Here is a 13,009-nt window from a genome sequence, read left to right on the forward strand (position 1 = left end):
TAGATGTAGACGACGATCTGGTGGAATGTGGCCACCGATGCACGTGACATATAAAAGTAGAACAAGGTGAAGTATCTACATCTATATCTACACTCCGCAAGCCACCCAACGGTGTGTGGCGGAGGGCACTTTACGTGCCACTGTCATTACCTCCTTTTCCTGTTCCAGTCGCGTATGGTTCGCGGGAAGAACGACTGCCGGAAAGCCTCCGTGCGCGCTGGAATCTCTCTAATTTTACATTCGTGATCTTCTCGGGAGGTATAAGTAGGGGGAAGCAATATATTCGATACCTCATCCAGAAACGCACCTTCTCGAAACCTGGACGGCAAGCTACACCGCGATGCAGAGCGCCTGTCTTGCGGAGTCTGCCACTTGAGTTTGCTAAACATCTCCGTAACGCTATCACGCTTACCAAATAACCCTGTGACGAAACGCGCCGCTCTTCTTTGGATCTTCTCTATCTCCTCTGTCATCCCCGACCTGGTACGGATCCCACATTGATGAGCAATACTCAAGTATAGGTCGAACGGGTGTTTTGTAAGCCACCTCCTTTGTTGATGGACTACATTTTCTAAGGGCTCTCCCAATGAATCTCAACCTGGCACCCGCCTTACGAACAATTAATTTTATGTGATCACTTCATTTCAAATCGTTCCGTACGCATACTCCCAGATATTTTACAGAAGTAACTGCTACCAGTGTTTGTTCTGCTATCGCCGACCGGGGTGGCCTAGCGGTTCTAGGCGCTACAGTCTGGAACCGCGCGACCGCTACGGTCGCAGGTTCGAATCCTGCCTCGGGCATGCGTGTGTGTGATGTCCTTAGGTTAGTTTGGTTGAAGTAGTTCTAAGTTCTAGGGGACTGATGACCTCAGAAGTTAAATCCCATAGTGCTCAGAGCCTTTTTTTCTGCTATCATATAATCATACAATAAAGGATCCTTCTTTCTACGTATGCGCAATATATTACATTTGTCTATGTTAAGGGTCAGTTGCCACTCCCTGCACCAAGTGCCTATCCGCTGCAGATCTTCCTGCATTTCGCTGCAATTTTCTGATGCTACAACTTCTCTGTATACTACAGCATCATCTGCAAAAAGCCGCATGGAACTTCCGACACTATCTACTAGGTCATTTATATATATCGTGAAAAGCAATTGCCCCGTAACACTCCCCTGTGGCACGCCAGAGGTTACCCGTTGAATTAATGCGTCGTTGCGTCGTACATCACTGTATACCCAGACAAAGTAGCGCGTGCCCGTACAGCTCAAACGGTTTGCAGAATTGTGTAGCCTGCGGTTACACAGCCGTGACTGATCATCCTCTCCGTAAGCTTCGAGAATAAATATGACTCTGCTGTGAGAGGCTGCAGGACGCCTGACTCACGCTGTAACTGTTGCTTTCTCATGCGGAAACTCTTATTTCCGGTTGCGGCCTGCATTGCATACTACACCGTCTGCAGGTGATAATTGTTTAATAAAATCACCAACCTTCCGTACCTGAACAGTTATGAATACAAGTTTTACTCGTGCCATTGGGAACATTTTGTAAATTTCCAATGCTGTGGCGAGGTCACTAGGAAGGCACCGCTTGCGAATCGGCTGCCTGCTTTCTAGTCCGCTGAGGAACAAGTTTCGCACGAAGGTCTACGAAGACGTAGTAGGGCCACTATTACGCTGCAAAATAACTTTATCGAAGATTATTGTAAAACACGTTTTATAACCTGTTTGACAGTGTACTGGAGTACTTTTGAGATACGTTTGTTATATAAGTTACGGCGTGGTCCTAGCTTTTTGTAAAGGAATTGTTCAGAATCTTTCACTCTGTAATTCTGACCAGGGTGGGCAAGGATTAAGGCCTGCAGAGGGGGATTCGTCTGTGGCCTTGTTAAAATAACCACGCCAGCAATAGCGTGAAGCTACTGTCAGAGACTGTAGAGAATCTGAATTGGTACGACAGGGGCACCAACCGTAGCTTGCTCCTTGCGAGTGCGATTTTCATGCTTTACTGCACCTTACTCGGTTTCGTATTGGTCTGCATTAAAGATAAGTCTACTGCTTGGCACCATCTTTGACCTTCACTTTTTTAAGCGAATGAAATGAACTGTTATTAGGATTTGTCGTCCAAGTTACTTAAAATTTTTATTCGTGTTTTCGAAGTACGATTTCTTGACGTATCCACCTTCCACAAAACAACAAAATTGTTTTCTTTCCTTTAGTTATTCGGACACGTTTCGCCGCCAATGTACCCATCCTCTACTGGTGTGACTTGATTTCTATAAAAAGTACAGTATGGTTAAATTATCATCATTTGGGAATGCAAGTTTGCTCGACGAATCTCGATGATGATTTCTCGGGTTATCAGCAGACTCCAGGCGTCGTCCCGCGACAACGTTTCGACCAGTTCCCTGCTCATCATCTTCAGACGAAGACTTCGCCCGAAGATGACAAGCAGGAAACTTGTCGAAACGTTGCTGCAGCACGACGACTTGACTCGGCTGATAACCCATAAAACTTCATTATTATGACTGACGGCGTAAACCATAATGGTTTTTTGTAGCTGCTCACTCACATGACATGCTCTCATTTACGTCGTAGATTTGTAAGGTGGCATTCTTTGGTAGTGTCTGGATTAACAGCTCTCACTAGTAAAGCAGCGATGGTAAAGCACACTTTTACAACTTTTTCGAAGTATTTCAAGAGTATCATTACTGATCGTGTTGTCCTTCATCAGTGTGGTGCATTATTATTATTTATTATTATTATTATTATTATTTCCGAATAAGCCCATTGGAACTAGGCACAGTACTTAAAGGTGGGCACTTGCCTTGTTTTCTGCCCAATTTTTTTTCTCCTCTTTTTGTGGGCCTCCTTTCTCTCTTCTGATCATGTTGTTCCATTCTTCTTCTTTCGTTTTTCCTCTTAGTCGATTTTCCGTTTGTGAATCTAGGACCTGAAGATTTCGCGATTTTGGACATTTTCTGGTGTAACTCCTGCCAGGTTCACATCAATGTTGATCTCGGCAATCCATTTCATCGTGTCCGTTTCGGCTTTATGCCTGGTATCAAATGAGTCGAGTGCTTGTTTTGAATGTATATCTTGGTTAATTCTTTCACTGTGTGCGTAGTTTCTGAACCTCCGGTTTCTAATGTCACTATGGATGTTTGCGCATAATTTGATTTTCTGTTTTCCCCTGTCAGTATTCTCCGTCTTAAAAATTTGGACCTATGATTTTTAAACATCAAAAAATATAAAGTGGGAAATTGGTTTGTACCTTTGTAAATTTTTAAAAAGCTTATAACTTAATGGATCTTAAGTATTCTGAAAGAACAAGGTCTGGGCCACCAAGACAAAGTAATTATTAGTGAAACGCTAAGTGGCACAAAATCTAAGATAAAATACAGAGGAGAACTTTCGGAACATTTTGAAATTAAAACAGGATGGCGGCAATATGATGGACTTTCTACGTTAATTTTCAACTGTCTCTTAGAAAACGTAGTCCAGAACTGTCAACAGCTAAAACCGGAGTTTAAAATTCATGAACCACTCAAACTGGGAACAACGTCAGTATCAGAATATAGTCGCCTCGTATTTGTGTTACGAAGAGCCGGCCGGTGTGGCCGAGCGGTTCTAGGCGCTTCAGTCTGGACTGCGCGACCGCTACGGTCGCAGGTTCGAATCGTGCCTCGGGCATGGATGTGTATGAAGTCCTTAGGTTAGTTCAATTTAAGTTGTTCTAAGTTCTAGGGGACTGATGACCTCAGACGTTGAGTCCCATAGTGCTCAGAACAATTTGAACCATTTTGTTACGAAGAGACTATCCATTATCAGTTGCAGGTTGCCAATCTAAGTGCATCCAGAGGCAACAGAGCCTTGGTTTTCAACCAATCGCATAATTATCTGCCATATTTAGCCATCTGAGGGGGTACTTGATTGAGAAGTAGCGGGACCGGTCACGAAAACTGACAACATATATGAATAGGGCCTATATGAAGACGGTATCTGTTTTTTCGGACATACAGTTAAGGCTAACCGGCCATTGACATTCTTCTGTGCGGATGCACACGCATTGCCCGAACTCTTACGGGACTTGGTAAGATTGTCTGCCCTGAGTAATGAGCCACTACGAATGTAGTGTGTGAAGTTGGGAATGTTTGTCTCACCGGTAGCGTGCAAGTGATAAATCCCTGCAGTCGCACTATCCTCTGTGCCCTCGGTGGCTCAGATGGATAGAGTTTCTGCCATGTAAGCAGGAGATCCCGGGTTCGAGTCCCGGTCGGGGCACACATTTTCAACTGGCCCCGTTGATGTATATCGACGCTTGTCGACAGCTTCGGGTCGTGATTTATCATTTCTTTAAAACTGACAACAGCCGCGAGAGCGGTGTGCTGACCACATGCCCCACCGTGCTCGCAACCGGTGACGCCTAAGGGCTGAGGATGACACGGCGGTCGGTTGGTACCGTTGGGACTCTAAGGCCTGTTCGGACAGTGTGTGTTTGTTTTGTTTGTTCTCAGTAAAATGGTTCAAATGGCTCTGAGCACTCTGGGACTTAACATCTGAGGTCATCAGCCCCCTAGAACTTAGAACTTCTTAAACCTATCCAACCTAAGGACATCACACACGCTCATGCCCGAGGCAGGATTCGAACCTGCGACCGCAGCAGCATCGCGGTTCCGGACTGAAGCGCCTAGGACCGCTCGGCCACAACGGCCGGCCGTTGTCAGTGAATTGAGTGGCACGTTCCCTAAATTATTACGCAGTGACATGTATCCTCTGCCAGGTATTTTTTACTGATTTTCAGAAGAAATGAAACATGTAGTGGATCCCTGTACTTTTTCTAGATCCCACACAGTAATACAGTTTTGTAATAGAAGCCGTGCTTACACAACCGCTACTTGATGACAGGCGCTTTCTTCAGAACATGATGAGCTGTCCCCGGAACTTTATGTGTGTTCGTTCCGGGAAGAGTAGTAGGCTTTCAACAAAAATAACGTAGCCAGAGGAAGGAGCAACCCTCCTTGATTTCGTTGCACATACGTCTCTTTCATGTCATGACGTATGTGTGGCTAGCCGCTTCCGGTTAAGTACCGCGGAGCGATTTAACGTGATAATGAGACTGGAGAGTTCCTTCTTTTTGCTGTTGGTGGCTGTCCAGGCTCTCCGGGAGTACTAGATTTAATGTTTCTCGCGTAACTGTAATGAGGTGGCTGACATTATCGAGATTGCAACCCGGGAGTTAATCGTAACGAAATTTTCATCCAACTTACATTTGTTAGCGTTTGTAATTACAGCACCACTGTTTTCTTGTTACAACGGCTTATGTAGCAAAACATTTACTAGGTCTACAACTTTGCTTCTGCCGTTTTTTCTCGAAGTTCGGGGCTTTATTGTGAAAAACTTGATTAATAGTATTGCCCATCGCTGGCCACTACATTCTCCCATCTTTCGGATAGCAAACGAATCCCGTGGCGGAAGAACTGGGCGTCTTTTGTGGGGATCCATGAATCAATTCAATTTTGCACTTGTTCATATGATCGCTGGCCGGTGTGGCCGTGCGGTTCTAGGCGCTTCAGTCTGGAACCGCGTGACTGCTACGGTCGCAGGTTCGAATCCTGCCTCGGGCATGGATGTGTGTGATGTCCTTAGGTTGGTTAGGTTTAAGTAGTTCTAAGTTCTAGGGGACTGATGACCACAGATGTTAAGTCCCATAGTGCTCAGAGCCATGTGAACCATTTGTTCGTATGAGCGGAAGTGCAGGTCAGCCAGAATGTATGCCACTGATCGAAAAAGGTGGTAGTCAGCGAGAGCAACGTATGGAGAAGGACTTCTCATTTCAACGTTTCCATGTATATTTTGACGGGTTTTGCGTCATGTAGTCGAGCACTGACCTGCTGGAAAATTACCTTTACGTGTCTATCGCTGTATTGGGGCCGTTTGTGTTTCAGTGTTGGGCTCGAACACATTAGTTGCTTTCGATAATGATGTCCTGTGACTGTCTTCGTCTGTTTCAGTAGCTACGAAAACGTTGTCTTTCCCGCCATGCCGGTCTTCGACATCAAAATCACCGTTCTTAAGGCATTGAAAACATTCTCTGCACATTGTTCCACTAATAGTTCCCTCGCCATTGGCCTTACCCAGCATTTTAAGAGCCACAGCCGCAGATTTCTTCGTGTTAATTATTATTATTTTGTTATTATATTTATTGGTTGTATGTTGCGCTTCTTTGATTTTATGGTGCCAAGTGCCATTATCTTTCTCAAAGTTTTTTTTATATAAATGATTTTACATTGTAATGCCAGGTTAACTTATTTTATGGTGCCAAGTTGCCATTATTATTATTATTATTATTATTATTATTACTGTTTATTACTGCTCTTAATGTTTTCCGATTTTATGGTGCCAAGTGTCATTATCATTCTTAAAGGTTTTTGTAAATGATCTTAAGTTGTATTCCCAAGTTAACTTATTATTGGATTTTGTCTCTTGGGGAAACTCTAAAAGCAAAAGGTTCTTTGATTTTATGATGGCAAGCCGCCGTTATTGTTTTTAAAGCTCATTCTTTTAAGCACATGAATTTGTTATTTAAAAAAGGTTAGTATTGGCAATTTAATAAATTGTGTACAGAGTCTGCTGTTTGGACATTATTGGGTGGAAATCCTTTGGTAGTTGTCCTATAAAATCACACATTTCACGACATATTGTCTGGACCACTTGAATTTGGCCCACCATGTGTAATCACAATATTTTCAACCTGAACATATCTCTGACGATTGACGAAAAATGTCGCTTTACGTGTAAATCTCTTTGGTGATTATATCAGGATTCAATGTTTGTTACCTGTAATACTAATTTGCATAAATAACTAACCACTCATGCATCTCATACATTACTTCTCCTTGTTTCAGGTGAGTGACCTACCGCTATCTACCGAACTGCAGTACATTGTAAGTAACAGCGGCATACTCACCTAAGCTTCAATTCGCTTTTGTGGTATGTACTAGTGTGGAATGGCTGCCGGCAGCTTCAGAAATTAAATTAAAATAAATCTCAGTACAACATGTGCTCTCATACCTGAAAAAATTTCTATATGGAACAAAAAAATCCAGAACTATGTTGTTCTGGAAGTACCCAAAATACTCAGGTAGTGAGAGAGAATACGTCACAAGCGTTGATGGCTACAGGCTGAGGCTGTGCCTACCAGCACTGACGTTCGGAAACAGTTGAATGATCGCTATGGTCATGGAAATGCCGCGTACTTATGTGAGACAGCGTTATCAGCACCTGACAGACTTCGAAAAGGGCCTCATTGCGAGCGTCCATTTGGTCAGTTGGTAGAATCGTGCGAATCCCGATTTGTGGAGCATTCAGACGTGGCAGTTGCCCGATTTTGGATTGCATGGAGACTTAAGGGCAGGTGCACACTCCATTAGGTTTCTGGTCGACCAAGCTTGACCACCACAAGACAGGATCGCCACGTTGTGCACGAAGCACGTGGTAATTCCTTGACGTCTGCGTCTGCCCTCTGAGAACAAGTAATGGAGCATCTTGTCTCATCAGACTTGCAGCGGCCGCACTAGAAAATTATCGACCATCGTGTAGGCTACCATTAACATAACATAAAAAACCATGCCGTGCGCGGGTAGCATGGACTGCTGATGAATGGCCTGGCATTGTGTTCCGCGACGAATCGCGTTTCTGCGCTAGCCAAGATGACCGTGGTGGTGGTGGTCTGCGGAGCACTTCTGGTGTCGTGGTGTGGAGTGTGAGCTCAGGTCATGGCTGGCAGTGATTGAGGGAAATGTTGTTTCTGGAGATCTGGCTACAAGTAAAAATATTGTGTGTCGAACAGAAAACAAAATAATCATCTCTTCCGACTGTAAAAATTTCGGCAGTACAGCGCTCTTCACCGGTAAACCTCTCGTCTTCTACCTTCCCGGCAAGCCGCGTAGTTTGGTTGGTTGATTCACGGAAGGGGACCAAGCAGCGAGGTCATCGGTCCCGTCGGATAGGGAACGATGAGGGATATCGGCCTTGCCCTTTCACAGGAACCATCCCGGTATTTACCTGAAACGATTTAGGGAAATCACGGAAAACCTAAATCATGGTGGCCGGACGCAGGTTTGAACCGTCGTCCTCCCAAATGTGAGTCAAGTGTGCTAACCACTGCGTCACTTCACTCGGTGCGTAGTTTTGACGGGGGGATAAATGGACGTTTCGTCCACCTTTTCCGGGCGCCAATTTCACTGGGCACAAATTTCAGACCGCTAGGGGTAGCCGCGCAGTTCAAATGGTTCAAATGGCTCTGAGTACTATGGGACTCAACTGCTGAGGTCATTAGTCCCCTAGAACTTAGAACTAGTTAAACCTAACTAACCTAAGGACATCACAAACATCCATGCCCGAGGCAGGATTCGAACCTGCGACCGTAGCGGTCACGCGGTTCCAGACTGCAGCGCCTTTAACCGCACGGCCACTTCGGCCGGCTAGCCGCGCAGTCTATGGGGGTCTTGTCACGGTCCGCGCGGTTGCCCCCCGTCGGAGGTTCGAGTCATCCTTCGGGCATGGGGTTTCCATAGAGTAAGTTAATTTAAGTTAGATTAAGTAGTGTGTAAGCTTAGGGGCCGATGACCTATGCAGTTTGGTCCCGTAAGATCTTACCACAAATTAAAATTTTTTTACAGATTTCAGTGGGCGCAGATTGCAGGTCACCGACGTTGACGGTTCATTCGAACACGGTTAATTTTATAAAAAGGTGATGCGGACGACAAGAGCAACAGCGGCGAGTGCTGTCTGCTGGTGACGTCGCGGCATTGTCCACAACTCGGCGAGGGTCGCGTGGGCAGCGAATTCTTTCCCCCCATTGTTTACTAATGTCGGGCAGTGCCACGTGCGGCGGGCGGGTGAGGGCATACGTCACCGCGGCGGTTTATGGCCTCCGTCTAATGAACCCAGCAGACTGAGCTGCATCCTGCGCCGCGGTTGTCTCGTATCTCAGGCTTCGCAAATTTAGCCTCGGGCAGCCTGATGTAACTTCACAACATCTCCCCAACTACCGCAGGGATTTTCCCCGAAGGGGGTCAGTGCTGAATTCGCTTCGAACCCGTTGTCTCCAGCAATTGCAGACTCTCATCTTTCCATTTATTTTGTTCTGTATTTTTTCTGTTCTTATTTAGTGATGCTTGAATGTATGTGCTTCGGCCTATTACAAATCTGAGGAATGTAATATCAGATGCTTATATTTGTACAAGGTCTTTTCTTCCGTTGGAACCCAGTACATCGACCCATTTACTAGCGTAGAAATTGTGTCACTTTGTCCTACTTAATTTGGATCTGTTTTATCGCTTTTTAGGCGCTTCAGTCCGGAAACGCGCTGCTGCTGCTACGGTGGTTGGTTAGAATCCTGCCTCGGGCATGGATGTGTGTGATGTCCTTAGGTTTGTTGGATTTAAGTAGTTCTAAGTTCTAGGGGACTGATTTCCTCAGAAGTTAAATCCCATAGTGCTCAGAGCCATTTGAACCATTATCGCTTTCCCTTCGACAGTTCTTACGATGATACCCCGTATCCTCTGTCAGGTATTAGTCTTGTTAATTAAAACTCTGTTCTTCTCGGAAGTTATAACATACGCGGTGTTTATTATTGAAGTACAGCTACTCACAGAGGCCCAAGGTAGGTTATAATTACCATATGGCGTCGAAATTTGGTAGCTATTCTAATGCGTTAATGCGGAACAGATTTACTCTGGAAAAAAGTTCCAATTTTGGCCACCAGTTGCAGATCTGGCGCTGTGAATGCAAGAAAGGCGTATAGAAAAGTTTCCATAGGTAATGGATTACGAACGGAACGTGGGCAGAAAAGGTCAAACAAATGAGACAGGCATTATGTTATTTATTAACCAGGGACCTAGAAACGACGGAGAGGCTCCGTCCCCGCCGCAGCCGCAGTAGTCCACAAGACCACGACTTCTGCAGTCCACTTCACCCCTCCTCCGCCACCACACCGAACCCAGGGTTATTGTGCGGTTCGGCCCCCGGTAGACCCCCCCCCCCCTGCCCCAGGGAACGTCTCACACCGGACGAGTGTAACCCCTATGTTTGCGTGGTAGAGTAATGGTGGTGTACGCGTACGTAGAGAACTTGTTTGCGCCAGAAATCGCCGACATATTGTAGCTGAGGCGGAATAAGGGGAACCAGCCCACATTCGCCGAGGCAGATGGAAAACCGCCTAAAAACCATCCACAGACTGGCCGGCTCACCGGACCTCGACACAAATCCGCCGGGCGGATTCGTGCCGGGGACCAGGCGCTCCTTCCCGCTCCGGAAAGCCGTGCGTTAGACCGCTCGGTTAACCGGGCGGGCGGCATAATGTTGATTTTATAATAAACCACCACTTACAAAATTTGTTTAGTATGAGCACAGGAGACGTCGAAGAGATGCTGCATCCGTAAAATGACGTGATCAACAGTTACTCGCAGCACTTTCGGTGGAATCTGAGCAACGTGTTCTTGTATACTGGTCTTCAGATCAGGCAGAAACCGAATGTGTCCCTGGTGAACGCGTTCTTTTAGATATCTCCAAAGCCAAAAGTCAGATGGGTTCAGGTGATCTTGCGGGCTATGCAACTGGAAAACATCGTATAACACGTTCGTGGGAAGTTGCATTAAGCAGATAATCCACTGGGCAAGCGACATGAGGTGTTGCCTCATCTTGCATGAAAACGGTGCTTTCCGCAGAGTTACGCTCTTCCAAGGCAGGAATCACATACTGTACAAGGAGGGCTCTGTAACGTGCAGACGTCACGGTAACCTGACAGGCCCTCTTTTTCGGAGAAGAACGGACCGAGTATAAAGGTGCTTGTGAAACCACACCACACAGTCAAATACTGCAAGTACAGTGGCTCTTCGTACGCAACTCGCGGTTTCACAGCACCTCAAATTCGGTAGTTCTGTGTATTCACTGCAGCCTGGGGTGTAAAATGTGTCTCTTCACTCGGTAGAATATTGCCCGGCCACGTGTCATCAATGTCGATCCACGCAAGAAACAGAAGAGCAAATTCACAGTGTTGCTGCGGATTATGAGGTTTCAGTTGCTGCTCCGTCTCGCTCTCGTACGGGTACCAGTGTAAAGTAAACCGCTAAACTGGCCGTAGTTTTGCCATAGGATGGAAATCGTCGCGACACTCCACGAGCACCAGTACTACTCGTGATACGTGCTGCATGGTCAGTTACAACTGCAACATCGTCAATAGCTTCCACAGGGATAGGATGCCTTCCTCTCTCAGGTGCCACACCAAGTTCACCACTGTTTTAGAATTTCACTTAAACTATTAAATGACATCAGACCTCCTCAGACCTTTCAGTCGGCGATACTCCCTCAATGCAGCACTGTAATTGCTGGCGTTCACACAAAACTTTCACTAACAGTGCACGGTCTCTCTTCTCGAGATTCGTACTGTTCACTCACTTCGTGGCTTGTCAAATGAAAGCGTGGAAGTCATACCGCCATACAGTGTAGAGCGCCAGATATTCACCTGGTGGCCAAAACTAGAACTAATTTTTCCGGCGTAAATCGGTCCCTCATTAACGCATAAGCGTATCTACCAAGTTTCGCTTCCATACGATAGTTATAACCCACATTGGACCTCCTTGAGAACAGCTGCACTTTAATTATAACCGTCTGGTACCTAGCGTTACGAAAATATTTTATTTACCCCGGTATCATTCAGTGTATGTGGAATTTTGGTTGAAGCGATTTGTTTAGCAAGAACGTCATTCGTTTAGTTTCAGTGATTGAAATCGAAGCTAACTGATGTTGGCAGTGAGTTCGTACTTTCTTGCATTATAACGTGTTTGGCGGAACATTTAACAGTAAAGCCAACTGAACAGTGTTTTGCTGCCACAGACATTTTCTACAAGTGAAAGTCTTATAAAACTTTCCGTTCTAGAAAATGAGACTTGGATGAAAGTACCCACTGGTAAGGGCGCAAAGGTGATGAAACGTTTTGGGCATTGTTTGCGTAATAGATGGACATACATTCCCACAATAAACTGGCAAGGAATCTCAGGTTTCGACTTTAAATTATTATCAGAAATTAGTGCTCCACTACAGTACGTAACTTTTTCTGAGGCATATAACAACCTACTAACGTGCTAGTGGGAGATACAGAAACACCAACGAACAAAGCGAGACATGCTTCAGAAATAACTATGAAACGACCGTATGGCATTGTTGGTCGGGATGTCCTAGTCGGGCCCATTTCAGTCGGCGCCACATTGGGCGACTTGTGGCCGATGATGAGGATGAAATAATGATGATAACACAACAGCCAGTTCCCGGGCGGAGAAAATCTCCGACCCGGCCGGAAATCGAACCCGGGCCCAGTGCATGGGAGGCAAGCACGTTACCACCTAGCTAAGCTGTCGGACAGAAATAACTATGATATGATGATGAAGTCCCATGCTTTTTGACAGAGCGTAGGGGAACGATGCGGGAGATCGCACCGCCGTACTAGGCAAGGTCCGAGTGGAGGTGGTTTGCCGTTGGCTTCCTCCGACCGTAATGGGGATGAATGATGATGATGATGATGATGATGACGACACAACAATACCCAGTCGTCTCGAGACAGGTGAAAATCCATGAGGTCGCCTTGAACCTGTGCTCGGGAAGCGAGAACGCTGCCGCGAGACCACAAGCTGCGGACAACTATGATATAGTGGGACTCAAATTCGTTGAACTGTGTAAAATTGACGCCATTCGTGAAAATCTGCTGATGACTTGTCGAAAATGCTCGCGGCAATAAAACAGCGTTCAACATGGGCAGCCTTGTAATTATTATAAACTACGCTCGGAACGGCATTGCATCTTTTAGTAATTATGGACAAAACAATATAACAATGCGTTCGTCATCTGTAGTTTCCATTTTTCACCCACAGCAGGGTGTTTCTTCCTTCCCGATTCTGATATATACACGGTACCCCTGCCTTATTACCTGGTTTACTGTATCTTAGGTAAC

The 13,009-nt window shown here is 45.8% G+C and overlaps 1 protein-coding gene and 1 non-coding gene across 3 annotated transcripts in view; both read left to right on the forward strand.

Annotated features, from left to right (window-relative positions):
• Window positions 1-13,009, forward strand: part of LOC124787808 (integrin alpha-PS1) — a 563,745-nt gene that overhangs the window by 51,360 nt on the left and 499,376 nt on the right. The window lies entirely within an intron of this gene.
• Window positions 4,207-4,281, forward strand: Trnat-ugu. The gene has a single exon. It is a non-coding gene; the product is annotated as a tRNA-Thr (tRNA).

Source organism: Schistocerca piceifrons, chromosome 3 (genome assembly GCF_021461385.2).
Source record: "Schistocerca piceifrons isolate TAMUIC-IGC-003096 chromosome 3, iqSchPice1.1, whole genome shotgun sequence".
Classification (NCBI taxonomy): Eukaryota; Metazoa; Arthropoda; class Insecta; order Orthoptera; family Acrididae; genus Schistocerca; species Schistocerca piceifrons.